The following is a 27,619-nucleotide window of genomic DNA, read 5'->3' on the forward strand; positions in this document are numbered from 1 at the left end:
TACATATAAGCTATCCATTTTGATCAAGCAATAATTCTGGACAGATAAAAATCTAAGTGTCATGGATACATGTAATAAGGTATATTATTTACTTTGAAAATATTTTGGTAACTTTTCTACATATATCCTTTAGTAAACACATTGGCTACGTCTACACTGGCCCCTTCTTCGGAAGGGGCATGCTAATTTTGAACTTGGGAATAGGGAAATCTGCGGGGGATTTAAATATCCCCCGCGGGATTTAAATAAACATGGCCGCCGCTTTTTTTCCGGCTTGGGGAAAAGCCGGAAAAAAGCGTCTAAACTGGCGCGATCCTCCGGAATAAAGCCCTTTTCCAGAGGATCTCTTATTCCTACTTTCAAAGTAGGAATAAGAGATCCTCTGGAAAAGGGCTTTATTCCAGAGGATCGCGCCAGTCTAGACCCTTTTTTCCAGCTTTTCCCCAAGCCGGAAAAAAAGCGGCGGCCATGTTTATTTAAATCCCGCGGGGGATATTTAAATCCCCCGCAGATTTCCCTATTCCCAAGTTCAAAATTAGCATGCCCCTTCCGAAGAAGGGGCCAGTGTAGACGTAGCCATTGTGAATCATGACATGCCAACGTCCCTTCCTGCCTTTTATCTCACACACCAAAAATATAAAGAAAACATAAGAAATACAACACATCAAAACTGTGATAAGTAATTAAAGTGGCATAAGGTGGGACATTTAAAAGTGCCTGGCAGTTGGAGGTGAGCAAAGAAGAATATCCTAGCTGAGGCTATGGGTACGTCTAGACTACATGCCTCTGGCGACACCTAAGTCTTCACTGAAAAAATTTGTTGGCAGAGGAAATGCAAATGAAGTGCTCATTAGCATTTCTCGGTTACTAATTTTCAGTCTCTTCTGATATGTTTGTGGAAGAGGTTTTTGCGCCAAAAAAAAAAGCAGTGTAGATGGGACTATTTTGTGCAAAAAAAATCATTTTGCGCAAGATCCTGTATACTTCTTTTTTTGAGGTGTAAGAGCTTTTGCACAAAAGGAGTTTTTTGTGCAAAATAGCGCAATCTACATTGCTTTTTTTTTTTTTTACAAAAACCTCTTCCACAAAAATGATTTGCAGAGACTATGCAAATGAGAGCATGAGAAATGCTAATGAGCGCTTCATTTGTATTGCGTCTGCCGACAAATTCCTGCAGTGTAGACGTAGCCTGAGGGAGTAGTTTAAGAATCATCAATAGATTCTTCCACATCTATCATTTGTAGCTTTCCACCTGCAGGAAGAGCAAATACTTGACCCTGTATAACAAGGACTAAAATAAAATAAAAATGGAAACAATTTGAAATAATGTAACCCTCCTTGATTTCTGCTGTGCATAGACTCTCAGGTTTATGATAGTTTTTATATGCTAATAATCTGAAGTAATAAAAAGAGAACAAAGTTCTATGAATGACAGAAGTCAATGTGAGTCTAAAGTGACTGATATGCATTCTAATCTACTTTAGTTTTTGTCTTCTGATACTAAATAATAGTATGCAAGAACATTGAAACATATCTAAACTGGTAAATATCAAAACTTTTCAGGCTATCAAACAACAATCAGCTACTATAAGGAATATGTCACAAGGATCAGACCTTTTCCTGGCTGAGTGAAGCATGTGTTTAACTTGCACACTATGGCTGTGTCTAGACTACATGCCTCTGTCGGCAGAGGCATGTAGATTAGACAGATCAGCAAAGGCAAATGAAGCCGCGATTTAAATGATCACGGCTTCATTTACATTTACATGGCTGCCGCGCTGAGCCGACAAACAGCTGATCAGCTGTTTGTCGGCTCAGCGCGGCAGCCATGTAAATGTAAATGAAGCCGCGATCATTTAAATCGCGGCTTCATTTACCTTTGCTGAACAAACAAATCTGCATGCCTCTGCCGACAGAGGCATGTAGTTTAGACGTACCCTATGAGCTTTTCCATTTATGTCAATAGGAGTGGAAATGGATGAAAATTCAGCCAACAGCAAATTTACAAAAAAAAAAAATGCAGTGTAAGAATGACCAAAACTATTCACAAAGGGTGCGTCTACCCAGCACCTTAAATTTGAAATAAGATATGTAATTTGCCCTATGCAAATTGCATGTCTTATTTCAATTGAATTTTGAATTACGCTATTTTGAAATTTGACACATCTATACCATGTCAAATTTTGAAATAATGCACTATTTTGAGTCCTCCCTTAACCCTCGTGGAATGAAATAGTGCACCGGTTATTTCGAAATATATTTCGAAATAATGGGTGGCTCGTGAAGATGCGGTGTAGCCATTTCGGGATACCTCCAGTATCTTGAAACTGCTGTGCAGTGTAGACTTACCCAAATTTGGATCATGTATAGCAAAGAGTTTCAGCAAAATAAATGAGAATGATTTCAAAAAGTCAGAATCAATTGTTTTGACATTTTCTCAACAAAACATTAACTTTTTGTTTCAAAGTGCTATTTGTTTTGAAATTTAACTTTTAAATTAATCTTTCCCCGCTCAAAAAAATCCTTCAATGAAACAATAACAAAACCTTGTTTTTTATTAAATATAATGACCAGAAGTGATTTTTTCAGTTTTTCATTGAGAAAACAAAAATCAGTTCCAAGTAACTATTGTTTCAGAAATTTTGTTTCAACTACCAAACTGCAAAATGAATTATTTGCTCAGCTCTAAATTGAAGTGTTTGGTGGGTTAAATTAAGCACTTGTATAAATCATTGCAGAAAGAGGGCCCACGAAATGAGGAAGTAGCTGCAACATGATAGAGCTGTCAGGAATTTTTAAACGGCAAAAAACAGACATCCCTCTCTCCAAACTGCCCAAACAATGCCACAAAGCTTGCTGCATTATTTTTGGCACTGTATGTTTTCTAATTAGACCTGTAGAACATAGCTTTTTTAAAATTGTGGGCATTTGTAACAATCATGGTTCCATAGGGTATACTATGCTTCTGACCTTAATGCAGCATCTATGAAAGAATACCTTTCTTAGTTCTAGGCCCTGGGCTCCCTTTTTACAAGGATGAACCTTGCTACCCTGAAACTGGATCTCTGGCTTCCACATCTCTATTTCTCATGTACTCCATAATAATAAAAAAATCCCTGTCTGATACTTAACCCTTTTGGAAGCTATCCAAAGAATAGAAATTTGCAATGTCATAGTACAGTCTTTCCAAACCAGCATATATTAGTCAGCTGGAACACAGTACTCTAGGGTTCTTAGATTAAGAATGAAAATACAGATCTTTTATGCATGTTTCTGCTACCAGTCCCACCCACCTCTTTCCCAAATGTTCAGCGATCCAATTTCCCACAATACTGGACTGCAGAAATCCTTTTACTATCTTTTCATGCATGGACTTTGTTTCAAGCTCTAGTCACTCAGAATGCATGTGAGCTGCCTTCCAGCTCCTAGACTTAGGTAGGTATATGGTGGAGTCCCCTTGGCCTAAAAGTCATTAAAAGTTTATGCTCTGGTCATTGCTTTCCATTGTGTCTTCAAGGCAGCTCCATTCTCATGCTGTCAGTTCATTCATATCAACCTAGACATGCCTGTTGTGCGGAAAACCTATTTCTTAATCCCCTGGAAGCAACGAACCCTTTGAAACTCAGGAGGTAACAATAGAGTCGGGGCGGAGGGGAATGGTGTCACATATGTTTTATAAAAATACAGAGGTTTTCCATGTTCCCCACAAACAAATCATCCAGACTATATTCTAAAGAATCACATTAGCATTGTGTCACATATATAAATAGGTTCTAGAACTATCTAGCAAGCTTTCAATGAGAGTCACATTAAGTCAGGTTCAATTCGCTTCCTAGCAGACATGGGCCAAATCTCAAAAGACACCCTATTTTGTATGGAGGCAGAACTGTCCTGTAACTTCCAGCTAAGCATCAAAGGACATTGGCAGGATAAATGCCAGGTTATTACACAAATTGTACCTGTTCTATTCTTTTTTGTTGAAGAAAATGTAAAGTCAATAGGTAGGAGAATGACAAATAACTGATTATAAAAGCCATCATTAACCCAATAATGACATATCTCCAAAATGACCAATGTAAAGACTCGGTAGTTAAAAAAAATACTTTAATCTTGTTTTCTGTTTACATACAACTACATGGGGTGGTTTGTTTCTGACACTGATCTGTTTGTTGTTGTGCTTTGTGGAATGGAACTAATGCTCTTGAGTCTTGTGCACACACTCCTTATTTTTCTTTATCCCAAATAAAAACTATTGTAATGGCTGTTACCACAGTATAATAAGCAAAACTCCTCTGTATTTTATATCTGCCTCCCCCTCATGAGGTGACATTGGGAGATGGTTCTATTTTATGAACAATCATTTACACTGAAAGAGCTACTATGAGGAATACAAAGAGATCAAAAGAAAAACTGCTGTTGTCTGTAGGTGCAGCAGTTGGTCTTGTAAGAAGAGATAGAAGAATACCAAAGTGAAGAATGTAGAATAGGAGATAAAACAAATAGCCATTTTAAGAGGTTTGTTTTCATCCCTTTTTTTTTCTCTTTAGGGATGCCAGAACACCAGCAGAAAAAAACAGGCTAAATATGTGTGTTTAAATAGAAATATAGTGTAATTAGAAAAACACACCAGGTTTAATCAAGATCTTTATTACAGTATAAACTAAGAATATGGATTTTACTTAATGGACATGGTCACTTGTATGACATTCTAGGGAACAGAACACTGCGCCTGAAGAAAGAACTGGTATTTGTGTACTCACTCTTACACCGGGGAGTTGGATGTAAGGGTGGATAAAATAATGGATCAGATAAAATGAGAATGGTGCTGAACATTGATCTGAATTATATGGTGAGCCAAACTGAGCAAGGCATTCATTGAGGGACCTCCTAATCAGTATCCATGATCTGATTTGGGACTTAGATTTTTTACTATCTTTGCTGATATCATCTTGCCCCTTTAAGGGCTGGGGGGGAGCAGACAAGTTTTCCTGGTTGTGCCCAGAGTAGCCACCAGGGCTCCCTGGGAAGGGCTGGTGGCCCCCTAACTCAAAATAAGGGTCTACACAACACTGATTTTGAATTAGCTATTTCGAATTCAGTGTTATTCCTCATAGAATGAGGTTTACCAAATTTGAAATAAGGGCTCCACTATTTTGAATTTATTTCGAAAATAGCAGTTTGTATGTGTATGTGTACGCTATTAAAGTTAATTCAAAATAAAGGCTGTTATTTCGAATGAAGTTTGTAGTGTAGACATACCCTAAGTTAAACATGTGCTTTTGTCAAAACAAGGTGCCTGATACTGTATTTGCTGAGGAAATTCTAGGTCCTGCAACTCTCAAGACAGAGTTTCACCAAACAGAATGGTAGACTCGCTCATCACTACATCAGAACTTCAGCCAGTGGGAAGTTCTGCTGAATCCAGGAACCATAGGGTTCGAACTAGGAGGGTAATGTAGGCATACCGCACTTGCAAATGAAGCCCGGGATTTGAATTTCCCGGGCTTCATTTGCATAAGCCGGGCGCCGCCATTTTTAAATCCCGGCTAGTTCGAACCCCGTGCCGTGGGGCTACATGCGGCACGGAGTAGCTAGTTCGGATTAGGCTTCTAATCTGAACTAGCTGTCCTTCCGGTTCGAACTAGCCGGGATTTAAAAATGGCGGCGCCCGGTTTATGCAAATGAAGCCCGGGAAATTCAAATCCCGGGCTTCATTTTCAAGTGCGGTATGCCTACATTACCCCGCTAGTTCGAACTAGCGGGGTAGTGTACACATACCCATAAAGATTTGAGTTGGAAAAGTCCTACCTGTGTGGCACAAATTCACTCTCTGACCAATATTCCAGTCATCTGTCCAGTCTGCATTGTCACTGTCTCAAGCAATTGGTCTGCCATTCTCTTTTGTCCAATGTTGTTGCAGCCCAGTCTAATAGATTGTGTTGATAATTGGTCCCTTTTAGAAATAATGGAATGATATTTTTAACCTTGTGGACCAAATCAGAAAATCCCCTTGCTTTCTGTGTGATTATGCACATCGAACACTGGTATATTGATATACTCCGGTTTAGTTTCATAGCTGAGCTACCATATAAAAACTGCATAGTTCTTTTCAATATAATTGGTGAAGCTATATCTTTTTGTAGAGAGTGGATGGAGCAAAGCACAGGTGTGAAAAATGTTGAGAGAATAATACAAAGAACCACAGAGGTGAAAAACAATGAACTAAAATCAGTTGATCTAAAACTTATTCATAGAAAATGGTTGAGGGAGTTGTGGGAAGTAACCTTACTTAAAGTATAATACCTAATTCTTTCTTTTTACTTAATGGCTTGCTGAATAAATCGCATATATTAAAAAATATTTTGGATTCAGTGCTGGGGATTCAGTCCTCTTTGCTAAAACAAATGTTAATGAACCTTGAAACTGAAGTGATCCTAATTATTAGATTTGACAAATTGTCATAGTAGGACAAATATCCCCAAAAAGCCAGAATTTCATCAGATGTGGAAAGATTTGAATGCTGATAGTTACTGTAATTAGAATGTCTACAATCTAAAAGTGTGAGAAAACATATAGAAATAGTGGCAAACAATGGTGAATGAGGGGGCTGCAGTTCTATAGAGGAGTTATGAGTGATTTTATAAAACCACAAGGGCAAAGCTCAAGTAGTTTATTTTTTTCATTGAGACTATGACATGGAATTATAGCTCCAGAAGTCAAAGGGTTCCTAGTTTATATTTGACCCTTCTTTAAGTTTCTTTCCTCTCTTCTCTTATCGCTCCTTTGTTCTTCCCATCTATCATCTCATCTTTTTCCTTTTACTTGGAAGCAGGCAGCAAAGCTGGGGTGACATGTATTGGAAAAGTAATCCACCACAGCATACATTTCAAGAGCCACTTAAGGCAATTAACAAAAAGAGAAGGAGGCAAAATAAATGAGTTGATGCATTTTAATAACTCTCAGCTGTGAATTCCATGACAATATTACAGTGGGGTCAAATCTTCAGTTGGTCTAGATCAGCACAGCTGCACTTAGGATTTGGCCCTGGGTATCGGATTCACTTAGTGAATTGCTATAAATGTTTTAAACAATCATTTAATACCTCAAGTCAAATAATTACTTTATTAAATATGTAGTTTAGCCCTGTCAAAAATAAGTTACTTTTTAATCAGTTTATGTACCCAAAGCCATAAAGGGATTGGTGTCATTGCTGGGGTGAGCACTCAAGACTTTCTGGCATTCATCTCTGCTTGATTATTCCCCCTTTCAGAGAAGCCATGGAATGGGAGCTAGATACAGTAAAACTCCAATAGTCCGGCATCTAGTTGTTTGGCACTCCTGTTACTCTGGCATTAAAATGTCAAGTGCTCCTGTCCAGCTGATTAAAAAGCCTGCCGCTCAGCACACGTGCTGGCTGTACCGGGACTGCACATAAGGTTGCGGGGGGGGGGGGGGGAGGGGAAATGGGATCATGTTACAGTATGGAGAAGAGCGTTTTGCTTCAATGAAGGGGAAAGGAGAGGGGAGGAGATTGGGTTACAGTATGGAGAAGGAGAAGCAAAGAGGAAGGAGAGGGGAGGAGGAGGAGAATTACAGCACGGAGGAGAAGCGAAGAGGAAAGGGGAGGGGAGAGGGAGGGAGATTGTGTCCCGGCCAGCTGTTAAGCCATGCAGTAGTACCAGGACCTCCCGATACACTAGCATATCTGATAATATGGCACCACCTAGGTCCCAAAGGTGCTGGCTTATCAAAAATCTACTGTACTTGCAAGCCAGCTCAAGTTGCTGCATCTTATAGCCTCCCCATCTAATAAAACTTGCTCTTGTGGAACTTTGCTACAGTTTCCCCCACCTCAGGCTCATGATCGGGGACTTTGCAAGCTCCTCATTTCAATAATATTATCCGTTAGAGCTCCTTGACTGAGATTAAAAACGACTTCCATCTCAAAGATGAAGTTCTCAGCATCTAACTCTGACAGTGGCCAGCTAATGTGGAAGTCATAACCAGAGGTTGCCATGGGTGGTGTTAGTGGCCTATAATATACAGGGGGTCAGACTAGATGATTTCCTGATCTTTTCTGATCTTACACTCTATGACTACCTCCAGGTACCCACAAGGTTCCTCATCCATGGTGACTTTCAGCAATGATCTTTCTCACCATGGCCTTATTAAACATCATCAAGTGTAATTTAAGTCTCCTTTCTGGGCATCCTTCTGCATACTCCCTGCCCCTGCTCCTGCTCCTGCCACCACACTCTTTGCTGTGCACTGATTCCCAGGGCTTTATCCCAGAGGCCTTTTATGAGCAGATTCCCATTGACACCCTGTGTTCTTCCCATGCAAGCTCTACCTAAGGAACATTGTCCCTTCCTCAGCTGCATTTCACTTTGAATTTGGATAGCTAACCAATGCCTCCAGACCCTGAAGGGACAGAAATCCTATTAGTTACCAGATTAGATTGATAGTGGTTGAAGTCATTACTCTCTTATACTTATTGAATGGCCTGTATAAAAGGAGTTGGCAATCGAGTTTTTAATGTTTAAGTTGCATGAATGGATGCCAGTCATGGACCAGTTCTCCATTGCCTAGAACAATGCCTAGCATAATGGACATCTGATTCATAACTGGGGTTGCTAGGTGTTTTGGTTCAGAATCATCATCCAGCAAAACACTTAGCCTGCGTGGGACTGTGACATTCTTAAAGTTATGCATACCCTAAAGCTTTTTTGGTGGATCAGGGGCTTAAGTGCACATGCAAAAATGTCAAGAAAAGGATGCTAATGTATATTTTCCATGGAAAGCAACCCCCCGTGTTCTAGTATCAGGAATTGTGGTCAAAGGCCAGTTTATAGAATCAGAGAGATCTAAGGTTGAATGGGACCCAGAAAGGTCATCAATATTAAGACAGAACAAAATGAATCTACAACACCCCTGTCAAGTATTTTTCCACCCTATTCTTAAAAACATCCTTTGATGGGGATTCCACAAACTTTCTTGGAAGTTTCCCCCCAATATCTAATCTTTAATTCAGTTATGTCTATTATGAAACATCATTTTAATAGTGTGCTTACAGGAGTGGGTACCAGGCCCTCAAAGTTGTTTAGACACCTAATACCCACTGCTATCAATTACACTTTCGTTCCAAAATACCCTTTAGGATCTGGGTCTCGGAATACAATATTCTGAGCCCAGCTGTCATTGATTTGCCCTGTAACTTGCACAAACAACTACTCTTCCTGTTTCAGTTTCTCATGTGTGAAACGGAGATAATACTTCTGTAAGTCACCAATGTGAGTATTAAGGAGTCATATAGCCTCAAACTGCTGCAAGTCTGTCTGTCTGTACATCCATCCATTTGTTCAAGAATACCTCCAAAATGGACCACGAAATCTGGTATCCAGCTTCCTTTTATCATAACTTAAAGCCAGGTGATGGTTTGTTTGGAGGTAGGGCTGAAGCCATGATGCATATGCGGATGCATAAAACCCTACAGAAAAGACAGAGTAACCAGGCAGGTAAAAGAGGCTGTCTGGGGGTGTACCACATTCAGAACTGTCTTGCCCAGGCACCACTTAGGGAGGAGAGGTGGGAGCTCCCATTCATTCAGGAATATTTTTGGCTGTTCTTTTTGTCAGGGTGTGAGGGAAAAGTGTACTGCTTTTTCCATTCCTCGGTCTGTCAGAGGAGTGCAGGGGGCACATGAACCTAGACTTGCTCCAGCTGGAGGACATGCACCCCTCCCCCAGCTGTGCTTGCTGGATCTGCAAGAATGATGGAGAGATGCTTCTTACATGGCCCAAGCTGCTGTGGTGACAGAGGTTTGGGGTAGTCCTCTCTCCCTGGGAAGCCAGCATACTGAATCCCTCATCCCCAGTCCCACCCCAGAGCAATGACTTAAATGAAGAAAAACAAAAATTAATTGAGTTAAGGACCCAAGCAAGGCCGGGTAAATCTTCTAGCATTTCTATATAGGTCTCAGAGTCCGTATCAAATTTAGGATTGAAAAATAAGTTCAGAAAATGTGACTCTGGTGTGCCTCCTTGTGGCTCAGTGCAGCAAAGCAAGCTCTTCTTTAGTGCCCCCAGCTGAGAAATGCTACTTCTTGTTACCCAGCTCTTTGGATGGTCACATGTATTTCTTTCCCTTCTGGGGGAGCCAATAATCCAATTTACAGACTTCATGTTGGACCCCCCCCCCCCAGATCCCTATATATATAAGATAAAAGGATGGAGCCCTTGCATATGTCAGTGAAGTGGGGGGCGGGGGAGCGGAACATTGAGCATGTCAGAGGCATGGAAAAAAGCATGTATAATTCAAAGATCAGAATAGACTCTGACAACTCAATACAGGGATCGTGTCCTGTGTATGCTACATATGGGGATGGAGACCTGCATATGACAGTGATGGAGATGGAGAACTGTACATGTCAAAATTTGGACCTTCTGGCACCAGCAATCCCTGTTTCTCTCTGCATGGCTCTCTGCAATGAAATCCAGCCAAGCCAGACTCCTGTGGGGGGCTTGTTCTGGCTACTCTTAGTATTCACATTGACATTAAGTAGCCTTGTCTAAAAGGAGATCAGTTTATTTGTCAGCTAGAAGACAGCATGGGGAGGCCTTTGGTTAGTATAGAGAAACAAAGGCTATGATTATTTGCTATAAACTGTGGGCTTATCAATGCAAACTTATAGAGGAGAAAGACCTGGGTATATTGGTTCATCACCAGATGGTTATATCTATTCCCAACCAGCATGATAAAATATCAGTTATAATCACTTTGAAATCAATACATCCGTTATAGAGTCCTATGTACACAGAGATGGCGAGGGAGATCTGCTAAGTCAAACAATGTGATAGAGCCATGCACATATCAGATAGGGGTGCATTACCTGGCTCCATCTGCTCCTGCACTCCAAACACAACTACATTGCACCTCTAGCTTTTCTCTGAGCTCTCAGAGCAGCAGAAGGTCACAAAGGCATCATGTTTTGGGGTATAAATTCAGATCAGTGGGAATTTGTCACCACTTGTATTAAAACTGGGCCCCTTCCAAATGCTTCTGCCACTTACAACTCCTGGGACCCGGACACACACCAAGCCCCCGTGTACTTTGTGCTCCTTATGCCATTGAGTTCTGATTGAATTACTTTGAATCCAACAGCCTGCCAGAAGTTATCACAGAGACATTCCTCGTACCAGAGTTGGTTAATGTTAGCAGGTGACCCCAACTTACAGTCTTGAACTTTCTCAACCCCATGTGCGCTGCACAGCCCAACTCTCTTCTGAAACATTCAGAGGAATAATACAGTCCATTTGTTCCTTTAAAGAGGCGAAACTGAACAGCTTGCCACAGTAACTGAAGTTAACAGTTAACATTAACTTTAATTTGCACACAGCACTGTTGGTTTAGATCAATAAATGAACCACATTAACTACAAAAGGAGGTAGGATTTTAAGTGAGTTTAAGTATAGAAGAGAAAGTTAGAAAAAGAAAATACACATCTGAGAGCCTAACATTTAATCTAGCAAGGTAGGGTTTTGTTCAAGATAGCTTTTCTCCCTCACAGTTTTCCAAAAAGATGGTGGCTGAATCCCCCTGGGTCCTAGTGTAGTCTGGTTCCTTCACATTCTTACATGAAAACATAACTTGAGGTTTTCTGTCCTATTCTATCTCAATCTATTTCAGGAACTTTCATCCTTATCTACCCTACGGATTCTTTTCCTAGACTCCCTTTTCCATTTCTAGTGTTTGCTAAAATGCAAAATGTTCAGTTTCTTCAAATTCCCCATTGTCATTGGCACTGTTTGCTATTTACATGTAAATTGAGGCAATCCAACATTTCTTTGGTTAAGGACAGACTTGTTTAATAACTTTCCCTTGCTATTTCTGGTTAAGACTCACATTAGCCATAATCACAGCATGTATCTATAACTTTTTACACACCACATACCTAAGCTACGTGAGAATAATAATGATCAGTGAGTTATCTTTCAAATGTCAGGGTATGTCTACACTACCCCGCTAGTTCGAACTAGTGGGGTAATGTAGGCATATCGCACTTACAAATGAAGCCCGGGATTTGAATTTCCCGGGCTTCATTTGCATAAGCGGGGCGCCGTCATTTTTAAATCCCCGCTCGTTCGAACCCTGTGCCGCGCGGCTACACGCGGCACGAACAAGGTAGTTCGGACTAGGCTTCCTAGTCCGAACTACCGTTACTCCTTGTGGAATGAGGAGTAACAGTAGTTCGGACTAGGAACCCTACTCTGAACTACCTAGTTCGTGCCGCGTGTAGCCGCGCGGCACAGGGTTCGAACGAGCGGGGATTTAAAAATGGCGGCGCCCCGCTTATGCAAATGAAGCCCGAGAAATTCAAATCCCAGGCTTCATTTGCAAGTACGGTATGCCTACATTACCCTCCTTGTTCGAACTAGGAGGGTAGTGTAGACATAACCTCAGAGGGGTAGCAATGTTAGTCTATTTTGCAAAAACAACAAGGAGTCTAGGGATCCCTTAAAGACTAGCATATTTATTTGGGCATAAGCTTTCGTGGGCAAAGACCCACTTCATCAGATGCATTTGGTTGAAATTCCAGAGGCAGCTATAAATATACAGGCACATGAAAAGAAAAGAGTACCAATCAATGAGGCAGGCCAGAGATAACAAGGTCAATTCAGTCAGGGAGGATGTGGCCCACTTCTAGCAGCTGATGTGGTGGTGTGAACAACAAGAGTATGGCTACACTGTGTTTTATTTTTTGGAAGACGTATGCAAATATCACTCGTATTTGCATACCTTCTTATGGTTTTTTTTCCCCAGAAGAGGCTTTTCCACCATTTGGCTCCGTCTACACGGGGCCAAAATGATGGAACCCCTCCCTTTTTCAAAAGCCTCCTTCTTCCTCATAAAACAAGGTTTACATGGGGCTTTCAAAAGAGGGGGATTTTCCGACATTTGGCCCCATCTACAAAAGGCGTAAAAGCCTCTTCTGGGAAAAAAACAGAAGGTTTGCAAATGTGAGTGCTATTTGCACACCTCTTCCAAAAAATAAAACACAATGTAGCTGTACCCCAAGAGAGGAGAACCTTCTTTTATAGTTGGCTAGACATTCACAGTCTTTGTTTAATCCTAAACTGATAGAATACCTCCTCAAAAAAGGAGGTATAAGGATCTTACTCAAAACGGGTTTTTGTGCAAAACAGACCCGTCTACACTGCTTATTTTTGCGCAAAAAACTCTTGCGCAAAAAGCATCGGCAGAGAATATGCAAATGACAGTGTGACAAATGCTAATAAGCGCTTCATTAGCATAATCTCTGCCGTCAAAAGCCTTCAGTGTAAATGTAGCCCCATTAGCAGATTTAAAAGTAGCCATCTTGCAACAAAAAAACTTCAAAAACAGACTTTAAAGAGAAATTGCAGAGCTACAATTCATTTGCAAATTTGACACTATCTATTTAGGATTAAACAAAGACTGAATGGCTAACCAACTACAAAAGCAGTTTCTCCTCTCTTGGTGTTTACACCTCCACTTCCGGTGCTAGAAGTGATCTACATCCTCCATGACTGAATTGACCTCGTTATCTCTGGCCTTCCTCATTGATTGGCACTCTTTTCTGTCCATGTGCCTGTATATTTATACCTGTCTCTGGGTATGTCTACACTACCCCGCTAGTTCGAACTAGCGGGGTAATCTATGCATACCGCACTTGCTAATGAAGCCCGGGATTTGAATTTCCCGGGCTTCATTAGCATAAGCGGGGAGCCGCCATTTTTAAATCCCCGCTGCTTCGAACCCCGTGTAGCGCGGCTACACGGGGCTCGAACTAGGTAGTTCGGACTAGGGTCCTATTCCGAACTACCGGTACTCCTCGTGAAACGAGGTGTACCGGTAGTTCGGAATAGGCACCCTAGTCCGAACTACCTAGTTCGAGCCCCGTGTAGCCGCGCTACACGGGGTTCGAAGCAGCGGGGATTTAAAAATGGCGGCTCCCCGCTTATGCTAATGAAGCCCGGGAAATTCAAATCCCGGGCTTCATTAGCAAGTGCGGTATGCATACATTACCCCGCTAGTTCGAACTAGCGGGGTAGTGTAGACATACCCTCTGGAATTTCCACTACATGCATCTGATGAAGTAGATCTTTGCCCATGAAAGCTTATGTTCCAATAAATCTGTGCCACAGGACTTCTTGTTGTTTATGCAGATTCAAACTAACACAGCTACCCCTCTGATATTTATTTGGGTGTAAGTTTTTGTGTGCTGGAGCCCAGTTTGTCAGATGTATGAAATGGAATCTTCAGTTTGTCAGGGAGACATACACATATGCAAAGATGGGAGTGTTACATCACTACAAGGACCAGTGCTAAAAAGGTTAATTCTATCCGTGTAAATGCAGCCTACTTCTTATGAACCATGTCTAGTTTGTGAGGAGCTTGCCCTGCTTCTCCAGCAGCACAGTATTCAATTGAGAAAGGACACACTGGTCACAGTAGCAGGTTGCTATTGCTCTCTGGAGGTTTGCCATCCCACAGGGCTGCAGCTCTGCTGCAAAGCAGTTTGCCAACAACTGTGGGGGTTGTGGAGGTTTGTGAAGCAATTAAGAATGTGTGGGTGTTGCAAATAAGAACTGTGCTTGAAAGAATGGCTGAGAATGGTTTTCCCCAACTATGCTGGGTCCATCAATGGGACATGTGCCTGTAGGTTGTCCACCAGCAAGAGCAAGTGAATATGTAAACCAGAGTTTAGACTGCTACATCCTCCCAGGGCTTAGTGCACCAGAAGAGTAGGTTCATGAACACTGGCAATGGAAAAAGGAGCATGACACCAGAGTGTGTAGGAGACTTGATGTCTGCTTTCTAGGAAAAGCAAAGATCTTATTCCGTCCTAATAATATGCTGGTGAATTGGATGTTGATGTTTGGGGAACCCTACTTCCAAACTCTTGCCATTGCTCATGAAATTATTCCCTGACATCAGGAGGTCTGGCAAATTAGTGGTTCAGCTACTTGCTAAGCAGCTAAAAAGATGGACAACGAGTGTTGATTTGAAAAGTTGAAACCAAGATGGCACTGCCTAAAACACACCTTTGAATATTCTGTGGCCATTTTCTTCTTGCTGTCTCTTGCTCAATAACAGAAGCTAAAGGCAACTCGGTGTGGGGAGCTAGCTCAGGACATCACTAGTTTCCATAAAATCAAAGTGGACCCCTCAAAATGGCAGGCAAGGGGAAAAAAGGAATGCCCACCTCTCAGCAGCACAGGATGTGAGTCTGATAGCTGAATGAGATGTATGGATACTGGGAAAAGAGACCTCTTTGCATCACTTTGCCTTACACTTTTATTACAAATAAAAACTGTTACTTTGCTACAGTATGTATGTGATGTTAGGCGGCATATTCTGGGCATGATTCAGTGAGATTCTGTGACTATCAGAAAACGTCCTGGATCTTACTTCCTTTGCAAGCACACATAAAGCCACCTCCTCAAAAAAATCCACAATTCTTCTATTAAGGGAAAATGAATGAAGAGGACATTGTAAATTTTAAGTTAGAGGTAAATGATCAGAGATGGGGATGGAGCTCTATCTATGTCAGAAATGGGGATATATCCTTGCTTTGTGTCAAAAAGTTAATGGGTCTGCTTCTACCAATGACGGGGGGGAACCATTTATATATCAAAGGAGGGAGGGAGCTCTGCTTCGTCACAAATGAGGATTGAGATTGTGTGTGATGGTTGGGGGGCGGGGTGCAAGAACAGCTTAGTTCAGATGAAGATTGTTCCCTGTGTATTTCAGAAATTAGAATCCAGCTTTCATTCATATAGATGCAGCTGTTAGGCAGCTTTGCATATTTCAAAATACAGCTCTGTCTCTGGCTGTGTCTAGACTACACCTCTCTGTTGACAGAGAGCTGTAGATTAGGTGCATCGAAATTGCTGGATTTAAATATCCCATGCTTCATTAGCATAAACATGGCTGCTGCTTTTTTCGAAACTGCGGTTTTATTAAAAAAAATGGCAGTCTAGACATGGATCTATCGAAAATTAACCCTTTTTTGACAGATCCTGTAAACCTCATTTTTTGAGAAATACAGTATCTGTGGGAAAAGGGTTTATTTTTGACAGATGCATGTTTAGCCTGCCTTTTTCTTAAAAAAAAAAATTCGGTTTAAAAAAAAGCGGCAGCCATGTTTATGCTAATGAAGCATGGGATACTTAAATCCCTATTTCATTAGCAATTTTGATGTGCCTGATTTGCATCCCTCTGTTAACAGAGGGATGCAGTCTAGACATAGCCTCTTCTTATCTAATGGTAGTGTTAGCTTTCTACCTATATAAATTATTCCCATAAAACCCTAGATATATCAGTGATGGAGATACATAGACCAAGCATAAACTGTATGTCAGAGCTCTGATTAAATAGGCGATAGGAACAGGGTTCCTCGGATGCCTGAGACAGACATGGAGTCTGCTGCTGCTTATTATGCACCCCTACATAAATAAGGAAGGACAGTGGAATTTTGTATATCTGGGATGGAACTCTGCCTATGCTGGAACTGTCTGTCTCTGCAGCACTGCATGCATCGAAGACAGGGATTGAACTGCAGCTGTGTTATGGTAGAGCGGGGTATAAGTCCTTGATCTGAAAATCACACATACACCCAAAGCTCTTCCCTTCACTGTCATGGAGTTATCCATAGGTTAGCGATTAGGGTAGAGCCCTGGATGTGTAAATAATTGTAAGAAAAGGGTGTTGAACCGGAGTGCTCTAACCACTGGGGAATTGGCTATTCTGGGGGTCAGTTTCTTGTGTGTGTTTTGAGAGGAAATTCTATCCTGGACCTGGGAAAGCTTCCCAGCAAAATGTTTGCTTTGATGAAAAAGCTACTGCTGGTTGAGAATTTAACAATATAGGTAAGAGTGTTAAATAAGTTGCTGGGTATGTGTCAGTCAAGGGAAAAGGAAGAAGACCTGACCATGTCAAATGTGGACATGGATTTCTAACTACTTCCAATATGACAATTATTCTCTTCTTATATGAATAGTTTTCCGGGTGCATGGTATCAGAACTAGGATTGGTCCTTAACAATATTAAATGCAAAAACCATCTTTGAGAAACAGTAAAGGTCGCTCACACAAATGTACCTAACAGAACCCACCCCACACACATACACACACATGAAGAGTGTAATGAGAACTTAGCCACCCAAGGGTGTATCTATACTACAGAGAAGATTGAAGCTACCATAGTCAATCTTCCAGTGTTCAAATTAGCAGCTCTAGTGAAGACCAGTGTTCCCTCTAAGCTGTGCAGGGCTGTGATTAATCAGCTCCACCCAGTCAGAGGCTCAGGGCTCCATGCAGGGAGCTGACTGACTGGGCGTGACTGATTAATCACCTGTGAAGCTGTGCTGCCCCACACAACTTTGAGGGAACACTGGTGGAGACACGCTAATTCGAATTGAGAGAGCACTCCCATCGGTGCCGGTAATCTTGTTCCTATGAGGAATAAGGGAAGTTTAAGAGAGAGTGTGCTCCCACCCACGTCCTGCTGTGAGGACAGTGCAAAATGTGATTTGAGATACTTCAACTCCAGCGATGTAATTAACATAAATGGAGTCGATAACTTAAGTCGACTTTCTCCTTTAGTGTAGACCAGGCCTAAGGGTACATTCCATCTGCTGCTCTTCACATATGCACACATGTTAGTCACCAGTACTACAACCCCCTGCATGCCACAGAACACATGCAAATACCTTTGCACCCTATGGATATCATCTATCCAATTTTATATATGTTTATCACTGTAGTACCCGTGCACCTTCCAGTAGTATATTAAGCAATATGACTATGCATCTGTCCTGTGTGTTGTGATCCTCCCAGTTCCTTCTCTACCAAACTACCCTTTCCACATAAAGAAAAGTACTCCTTAGCCTTTTTTCTAAACATACCCTTCACAGTGCTGCCCTATCTCAAAACTATCAGTTTGTAAAGTTTGGTGTACCAGTTTGATGTATTTGAGGGAACTGATTTAAAACATCATTACATAGAAAATGTAAGCTGTTTAGAATGTTCTGGCCTAGCATGAAAAGGGTCAGCTTTAAAAGAAAGCTTGTTGCTAAGTAGCTATAAGTACAAAATATCATGATGGATCTGTTTATTTCAACTAGAAAATAAAAAAAATGAATATATAAATTATTAACAATATTCTTACATACGAAACAAAGTTATCTATGTTACATCAAAGACTGGTCAAAATATGGGAACGGAATGTCCCCAGAGCCTTGTTAAATGCCTGATTAGAAGTATGTACACAGACAACTGATCCATTCTCAAATTTAAAAAAATAAAAGGCTTGCAAACAGTATCTGATACTGAGAGATTAAAGATGTATAAAGTTGTTTTATCTTGCTGGAGTGGAGCTCAATTTAAAGTGTTGGAAAATATATGATTCAAATGCCTTTATATTGCCATGTAATGGACTAATTTTATAAAAATCACCAGAAAATACCTAGAATGCAGGAAACTTCAAAATGCACACTTTTCCCTAAGCAAGTGTAGTTGGATACTTCAACCTAAAATGAAAATGTTAGTAAGTACCACTGTAAACCATGGATGTCAAAACAGAAGACCAAGGAGTAAATTAATGGTAACAGTGGAAGTTATATCAACACTTAAGAGGAGAAGGGTCTATAGAAGCCACTTGAAGAAACACAGTGCTTACCAAAATTTCAGAAGAATTGTTGAAATTCCAATGGTAGAACTGATGTGACATGGGACTTTAGTCAATAGTTATTCAAGATCAAATGTTTCTTTCATTAATTGATCAGGGGGTGGATCCAGGAGAAAGGAACATGGACTGTGTTCCTCAGAGAACTCTGCTTCACATTAAACACCAGCAAAGCTTTAGAAGATTGATGAGGAGTCTTTCTGACCTTCTAGAGAGGTGGCGACCTTCTGGAGGCCATTTAATCAGTCTTTCTAATACCCTTGAAGAAAGCCATGTAGGATCCTGTGATAGTACAGAATGCAGCCCAGGGCCATTAGAACTGGCGGCTGATCTGCATGCGTTGAGGAGTCTAAGAGCATGTTTACACTAGGAAATTATTTTGAAATAATTACATTCAAAATAACTCCCATAATAAGTATTTCGAAATAAGATTATTCCCCAAGGAAAGCAGGAGTACAGATTTCAAAATAAACAGGTCCTAATTTCAAAATAATGAGCTCAATAGTGTGGATACTCTGCTTATTTAGAAATGAGAGATTATTTTGAAATAGTGTAGGCCAGGGCGTAGTGCAACTCTTGCATTAGTAAAACGTGAAAATCTCTTTGGCCAGAGAGCCAGCTGGACAATGCAACCTACTTGAATGAATCTCAGAAGTATTTCAATTTTGACCAAGGTGGACAACTGTTAATTACCGAATCATACACACCATTTCCAGAAAGAAGTAGGTTTTGCCTGAAGGTCTTCCATATCAGCACTAACAAAGTTAGATCAGACACTCATTAACCTCCTACCTTTCTGAGGTAGCCAGTCTATACCAATCTATACTACATCACTGATGCACTCGACAGAGTGATGTCAACTAAGTGATTAAATGGAAATTCTCCACAAACAATTCTGTTGCTATGTTATACAGATATTATAGCTTGAGATCTCTATTACTTGAAAGATTCTCCTTAAAAGTTACACTGCTGGCATGGGAACATGTTCATTGCACTATATACGAGAAAGGAAGTGCCACATGTAAGGCATACATGCCCTTGTCTCAAATGTAAAGTGGACCATTATGTCATTTTTGAGTCATTTGTATTTTATCAGAAAAAGGACCCCAAACTGAATTGTAAGGCAAATTAAAAATAGCTCTTTTAATATATGTATATTATTGCACTGTTGGCCACCTTTCATACAAATACAATTTCCTTCTGATTAAATCGTATCTATATTAGTCTAAAATCTGAACGAACACCTATAAAAGACAGTTGTGGAAAAAGGCTATATCTTCTAACACAATTCTTGATTTCAGACTTGTTAAAGATGCTATAAAAAGCAGTACTTAAATTAATTTTCATTTATCAGTAATTTATATATGCAACCTGTTAGAAATAAAACTTTCTGATAGCTCCCATAAAAGTTGAATTAGTAACAGATAGCACCACACTAATGTCTGCAATTTAATATACTTTCTTAATTGGATTCTACTACACCAGTGGACATTTTGAAATATACAGAATTCAAATTAAGCTGGCAAAATTTCAGAAACAGCCACATAAGTTCACTGTTCAGTTTTAGTAAATTGTATAACAGACAAAATGGAAATTTAAAGAGATAATGTACACAGGAAATCTTTAAAGATATTATATTTTACCAACCTCCTTTGTTACCATCTTAACACTGATAAGGTAGAAATTTGTCCCTATTGATTATGGGTTATATTCCCAAATAATACGATGATTTGGGACAAATCACTTACTCTCTCTGTAGCTCAGTTTTGCAATCTGTGCAGTGGGAATGACAATGTTTACTTACTTTTGAAAGTTCATTTAGAACCTGGAAGAAAGCTTGTTTGTAAGCACAACAGTTTTATTATTCACTACTCAGTGTATTAATACTGCTGAGTATTTTTATTGGAAATGATTTCTGATCTCACAAACCAAAGACACTGACATCACTGAAGGCACATCTACACAGTAGGACTTAAGCCACACAATCTGAGCTATGTCAATTATGTAACTGAAGTCAAAATAGCTTATTTTGACTTTTGGCACTGTCTACACAGCAGGAAGTCCGAGGGAACACTCTTCCTCTGATTTCTCTTACTCCTCATAAAAATGAGGGTTACAAGAGTCGGAGTAAGAAGTCCTCCAGCTCGACGTTATTTTGACATTGTCGAAATAACTACTTGTAGTGTAAATGCAGACTACGTTATTTCAGAATAACGCTGCTGTGTAGACATAGCCTGAGTGAACGAGGAAGCTGGAGTACAAACATTCAAATTGAGAAACTCATGTTTAGCCAACATTATTTTGATATTATAATTGATGGTGATAGAATGGAAATAGAGAATGCATGACATTCAAGCAAAGATTGGCAAATTACATATTTCATTACACATTGAAATGAGTTTCAGCTTGAATTGTTGTAATTGCATCATCTTCTGTGTTTAATTGACTTAGAAATAAGAATTATACTATGCTAGATTTTGCTAAATAAGAATTTAAAAGTGGCCAGATCAAATATAAAAGTCAATCTGCACTGGCAACAGGATAATCTAATAAATATTTCCAGTCTCTAGTTTTTATGATGTGTCCAGCAGAGGCATTGGTTATAAGAAATATCAAAAAAGCAACAATCAAAGATAGATAGTGAAGATACACTGGTAAGAAATTCTTATACAGAATTTAAAAAGCCTGAACTAGCAGACAGCTACTTTCTGCCAACTAGAGGAGAAGATTGGAGCCTAAAGAATTGAGGGAACTGCATATTGTTACTTCATGTTAAATCCTGGAAATAGTGTGTGGCAGATTTAAAAAAAGATTATAACCATTTGCACTTGGAGAAAAGTTGAAATTGAACCAAAGATTGGATCTTGTGAACACGCAAGATCTTGCTGCATTAAACTCTATAGCTCTGTTGCTCTGAGTTCCTGCTGTTCTGCAATTCAGATAAAATAACAGATGTTGCATGTAAAAGACATGATTGGCTGATTGGATTTGGGAAGACATTTTCCTATTAGATGTTTCTGTGGGAGGCTTTGGATCTCTGTTTCCATTGTCCAAAATAGAGCTGACAGGCCTGCCATTGGTGGTGGGGGGAAAGGGAAGTAGAGCAATTACCCTGAGGTCTGGCAATTCAAAGGGGTCTGGAGCTCCCCTGCTACTATAACAGCTGGAACCACAGAACCTTTAAATTTCTACCAGAGCACCGCTTCACATGACTCTGATGGCTGGGGGGAGGGAGGAGCCCAGTGCTATCCTCCAGGGTGGCTTTGAGGGCTGGCAGCCCTCATCAACCCCATCCCTTTCACTCAAGGCTCCACCCCTTTTAGGGGGTATAGAGCCAAGCCTCCTCACATCTTGCTTGGGGATCCACAGAAGCTGTCGGCCCCCGTGAGAGCTGTACAAATAACTGCTTTCTAGTTTTGCTGGCAGTTTAAAATGTCAGTTTGGGCCAAACCAAATCCGAAAATTTTCCAAATATTTGATTATTTGAGAGATCCTGTTTTGGGTCCACTCTAGAGCAGGGATTTGAAACTGGGGCTCTGACATTCCAGACGAGGGAAGGAAGAAGGAACAACAGCTTCAACAAAAAATTGCAGATTGGGGTGAACTGGAAGAGTGCATGATTCATATTGAAAATGTCAAAATCAATTATTTCAGCATTTGCTAACTAAAACTTTGATTTTCTTGTTCAACCCAGAAAATATAGAACTTCCCCTACTGGAATTTTAAAGTGTTTTAAATTCCTCAGATGAAATGTTTTGATCATAGTGAAACAGTTTTTTTCTGATCTGTTTTGGTGAAAATTTGTTCTTTACCTGTTTGCTTTTTCAGACCTGTGCCTAACATAAAATATTCCATTATTCCTGCAGCCCCAGGTAACAATACTGCTGCATTCCAGAGTATTGTTCAGTCTAGTTAGAAGTTGTGTCACTACATATCTTGTAGCCCTGAGCACCATAAAATGTTGCTATTATAGATCCCTATCTGGATGTTCCCAGACAGCTTTCACACATGCATTGAGTGTGTCTGTGATGATGACCATCTCTTGATTCTACAGTCAAGAGTTATACCACAGTCATATGTATGGTCCCCACAAGCCTTGATTACTACTAGTCAAGTGACCCAACTCACCCTATTCCTGAATTTCCCCAAAACCATCTTCCCTGAAGTGTCCAGCTGTCTAATGAACACAAAAATGAGTAATAAGGTCCATTGCTCCTTTAAAGAAAAAAACACACCAATTTGTTGCTTTAACTAGCATTAATAATCATTTCAGGGCACACACACTCCTTGGTCGATTTAGAATAAAAAATAAAACAAGTTTATTTAATCAGAATTAAACTTCCCCAACCTCAGTGCCCCTTCTGTGAGGAAAAGTGCTATGGATTCTGATGGAGAAGATGCTGTGCTCATTTCTTCTCTTTTGTCTGTAAAAAGCTTGTTTACTCCTCCCATGACTTGTATATGACAAGGACATTTTAGTCACATATTTTATTCACTTTTGTACCATCTGTTAGTTATTTACTATACATATACCATGTAGAAACATTAATGGTCAGCATCTTATTGGTTTTCTAATACCACCTTACAGAATGACACCTATTAATACAGATTGTGAAATGAACAAATGGGGATACATACAATTGGTCCTGCCAGTTGAAACTCAATACAGTAAAACTCCGATGGTCTGGCATCTGATGGTCCGGCACTCCTGATGGTCCGGCACCATCAGGAACCCGGAAGTGCTCCGGGAAGCCGGACCATTGGAGCTGCTCTGCCCCCAGCTTCCCCAATTCAGCCACTGCTAAAACTGACCAGAGCTGAATCTGGGAAGCAGGGGGCAGAACAGCTGGAGTGCTGCCGGGTAGGTCCAGTAGCGCTGCCCCTCCGGGCTGCAGGACCAAGCCAATAGCACCCCAGCTGTCCCAGATTCAGCCGCTGCTGAAATTGACCAGTGGCTGACTCCAGGAAGCCCGAGACAGAGCTGCTCTGCCCCAGCTTCCTGGAATCAGCCGCTGGTCAGTTTCAGCAGCAGCTGACTTGGGTACACCTGGGACCGAGCAGCTGGGGTGCTGCTGGGTTGGTCCCCGCAGCGCCGAGTTTTGGCGCTACCAGACCAACCCAGCAGCACCCCAGCTGCTCTGTCCCAGGCGTCCCGATTCATCCGCTGCTGAAACTGACCAGGGCTGACTCCAGAAAGCCCAGGGCAGAGCAACTCTGCCTCTGGCTTTCTGGAGTCAGCCGCTGATCAGTATCAGCAGCAGCTGACTTGGGGACACCTGGGGCAGAGCAGCTGGGGTGCTGCTGGGTTGGTCCAGTAGCGCCGAGGAGCGGCGCTGAGGGACCAACTTGTCAGCACCACAGCTGCTCTGCCCCAGGCGTCCCCAAGAGCAGCTGGGGTGCTGACGGGTTGGTTTCACAGCGCAAAGGGTCGGCACTACCGGACCAACCCAGCAGCACCCCAGCTGCTCTGCTGCAGGCGTCCCCGATTCAGCCGCTGCTGAAACTGACCAGCAGCGGCTGAATCGGGGACTCCTGGGGCAGAGCCGGACTATCAGAAGGGAGGGCTATGAGGGGGTCTGGGGTAGTATCCCCCCACCCCATCCCAGACCCCTCATAGCCCCCCCTTCTGATAGTCCAGCATATCTGATAATCCGGCACCCCCTGGGTCCTAAAGGTGCCGGATTATCGGAAGTTTACTGTATTTCATACCAGTGAGCCCTTTGCTCTGTGGCAATGAGATGCTCTTTGGCCCACAACTTTATATTTACATAGCTTTTCATCTTTTCAAACACTAGCTAGCCCTCCGAAAGAGTACAACCTCCTGAAACAAGCATTTCTCAGAAACATGATGCAAAAAAGGCTGCACCAAATACGGAGACTTAATCACTGAGGCAGGGAGGAGGGTTGTACAGAGAACAGGATTTTATTCAAAGGGAAGTCAGTTAGCTGTAAACTTTGAAGTCTAATAGAGGTTCACATAGAGTCAGGTGGGCAAGCAGTTAATGGACATAGTATCATGATTTGGAAAATGATTTTGTGTCTGACAGACATGAGTAATAAAACTGAACCTTTTACACAGTTTCAACAAGAATGAGTGACATCCTGGCTCAATTAAAATCAATGGGAACTTTGCCATTGCTTTCAATGGGTCCAGAATTTTATTGTGTGGTTATGTACAACATTGACCATTTTTTTAGTATTTAACAAAGGAAGGAAAATTAAACCATGACCCCTTTCTTATTCCTTTATTTAAGCCTGCAAAATCAGGTTGCTAAAGCATCTCCAATTTGTTAAATAAGCCCTTTGCACAATATGAATATGAAGAGTAATTTGGAAAAGTATAATGCAATTGGATTCTTTATCTTTGAAGCTGTTTCAGTAGATTAAATAATTAACACATGCAGGCAAGGTTCACCATGGGTGACTTAAAGGATAACTGTTGGGCTTGATTTCAATCCAACTTTTAACTCAGTTGAGTCCTTCAGGGACTGTCATTTGGATAATAAAAGTACCAGAAAAAAATAAACCCAACTTATTCCACAGATGAGAAACAGAAAACTGATCAAATAGTGACACTAATATATGTAGGCTAGAAACATTTTGATTTTATATCATGTGTACCATGGGATTACTTACAGACCCATCATGGGTCAGGGCCTCATTGAGCTCAATGCTGTAGAGATATGTAATAAAAAGACATCAACTGTCCATAAAAAGCTTGCAATCTAGACTAATATTACTCCCAGATAGAAATATACTGGATACATTGTACAATCTCTATACATGCTCTACTAATGATTAACAAGAGGCAGACTTGTAGTATAAGGTTATATTTAGCATATTCTCTCCTATGAGATTGGCCAACAGTCAAGGATCCAAATTCCCCACAAACTTTTTAATGTATTCAGCTAAAAAGTGCACTGTACTGAGTTCCCTCCAATACATGGTGCTACAGGGATCTCACATACATGCGTACAACTATCCATGCATACTGCATTCCTAACCATTCCTGCCACTCCCTTACTACTTACATAAAATCAAATCTTTAGTAAAGTGATAAGTAGCAGTCAGCATGGATTTGTAAAGAACAAATGATGTCAAACCAACCTGATAGCTTTCTTTGATAGGATAACAAGCCTTTTGGATATGGGGGAAGAGGTAGATGTAGTATACCTAGACATTAATAAAGCATTTGTTACAGTTTCACATATCCTTCTTATAGATAAACTAGTGAAATACAACCTAGATTGGGTTACCATACGGTGTGTGCATAACTAGTTGGTTATCATTCTCAGAGTAGTGTTATCAATGCTTCACGGTCATGCTGAAAGGGCATAACAAATGGGATTCCACAGGGATCAGTTGTGGGACTGGTTCTGTTCAAGATCTATTTAGATCAGGGATTCCCAAACTTTTTGACATGGAGACCAGTAAATCCATTCACAGGCTTTTGGAGGACTGGTAACATTAATTTGCATATTTCCATATTCATTAAGAAAATGATGAATATGCAAATAAGTTGTTTCTGGTCCTCCCAACACTCCCAGTTCTAGCTTTAGCAAAGCTTTTGATATGGTCTCCCACAATACTCTTGCCAGCAAGTTAAGGGAATATGGATTGGATAAATGGACTGTAAGGGTATGGCTACACTAGCCACCCTAGTTCGAACTAGGGTGGCTAATGTAGTTGTTTGAACTTGCAAATGAAGCCTGGGATTTAAATATCCCAGGCTTAATTTGCATGTTCCTGGGCGCCACCATTTTTAAATGCCCAGTAGCTCGAACTACCTGCCTGCAGCTACACACGGCACGGGCTAGGTAGTTCGAATTAACACTCTTAATTCGAACTACCGTTAGTCCTCCTGCAAGGAGGTGGGCTCAGCAAGGAGAAGTAACAGTAGTTAAAATTAAGAGTGTTAATTTGAACTACCTAGCCTGTGCCGCGTGTAGCCGCGGGCAGGTAGTTCGAGCTACTGGGCATTTAAAAATGGCAGCACCCAGGAACATGCAAATGAAGCCCGGGATTTTTAAATCCCGGGCTTCATTTGCAAGATCAAATGACTACATTAGCCACCCTAGTTTGAACTAGGGTGGCTAGTGTAGCCATATTCTAAGATGGATAGAAAGCTGGCTAGACCAGGGTTTCCCAAACCTGACTCGTCCCAGATGAGGGATTTTTTGGACCAGGGGAGGTCATTTCAGGGCTCCTGGTTCCCTTCCTCCCCACTAGGCTTCTTTGCACCTCCCTCCCCTGCAACCCAACTGAGCTGCCCACCCCCACTGGTTCCCTGCACCTTCCCCAAAACCATCCTCCACAATCCAAGGGAGTGCAGCACCAATTCCCTGCAGCCTCTCACAGTCCAGCTGAGCTGACCTTCGGTTCCCTATGCCTTCCCCCATGTACCTCAGCCCAGGTGAGCTCTGCACTGATTCCTTGCATGCATCCCCCACAGCACAGCTGAGCCCTGTTTCCCTGCACCTCCCCCCAAGCCCCACAAAACTGCTGAGCCCAGTGCTGATTTCCTGCCCCTCTGACCCCTTGAGTCTAGCCCTGGGTTCCTGGCACTCCCCTCCTCTTGAAGCTCAGGTGAGCCCAGCATGCCGCACCTCCTCCCCCCCACCCGCAGCCCAGCCCGGCGCTCCCCTAGCATCAGAGGAGTAGCGAGGGTGTTCTGCGCCCAGGGGCAAAAGCAAAATTTGTGCCCTCCCACTGCCATGCGTCAGGGCCCTGAACCTGGCGCATGGCTGAGCCAGACCCTGAGAGGAGCGGGAAGCTTGTATTTCCTCCACCCCCTCCAATTTGGGGCAGGCCCCCACATGCACTATCCACAATAACACATGGAGGGAATCGATCATCTAATGTCAACTCTTTTAGAATTGAGGCCCGGATTATC

Source organism: Pelodiscus sinensis, chromosome 1 (genome assembly GCF_052426305.1).
Source record: "Pelodiscus sinensis isolate ZL-2025 chromosome 1, ASM5242630v1, whole genome shotgun sequence".
Classification (NCBI taxonomy): domain Eukaryota; kingdom Metazoa; phylum Chordata; order Testudines; family Trionychidae; genus Pelodiscus; species Pelodiscus sinensis.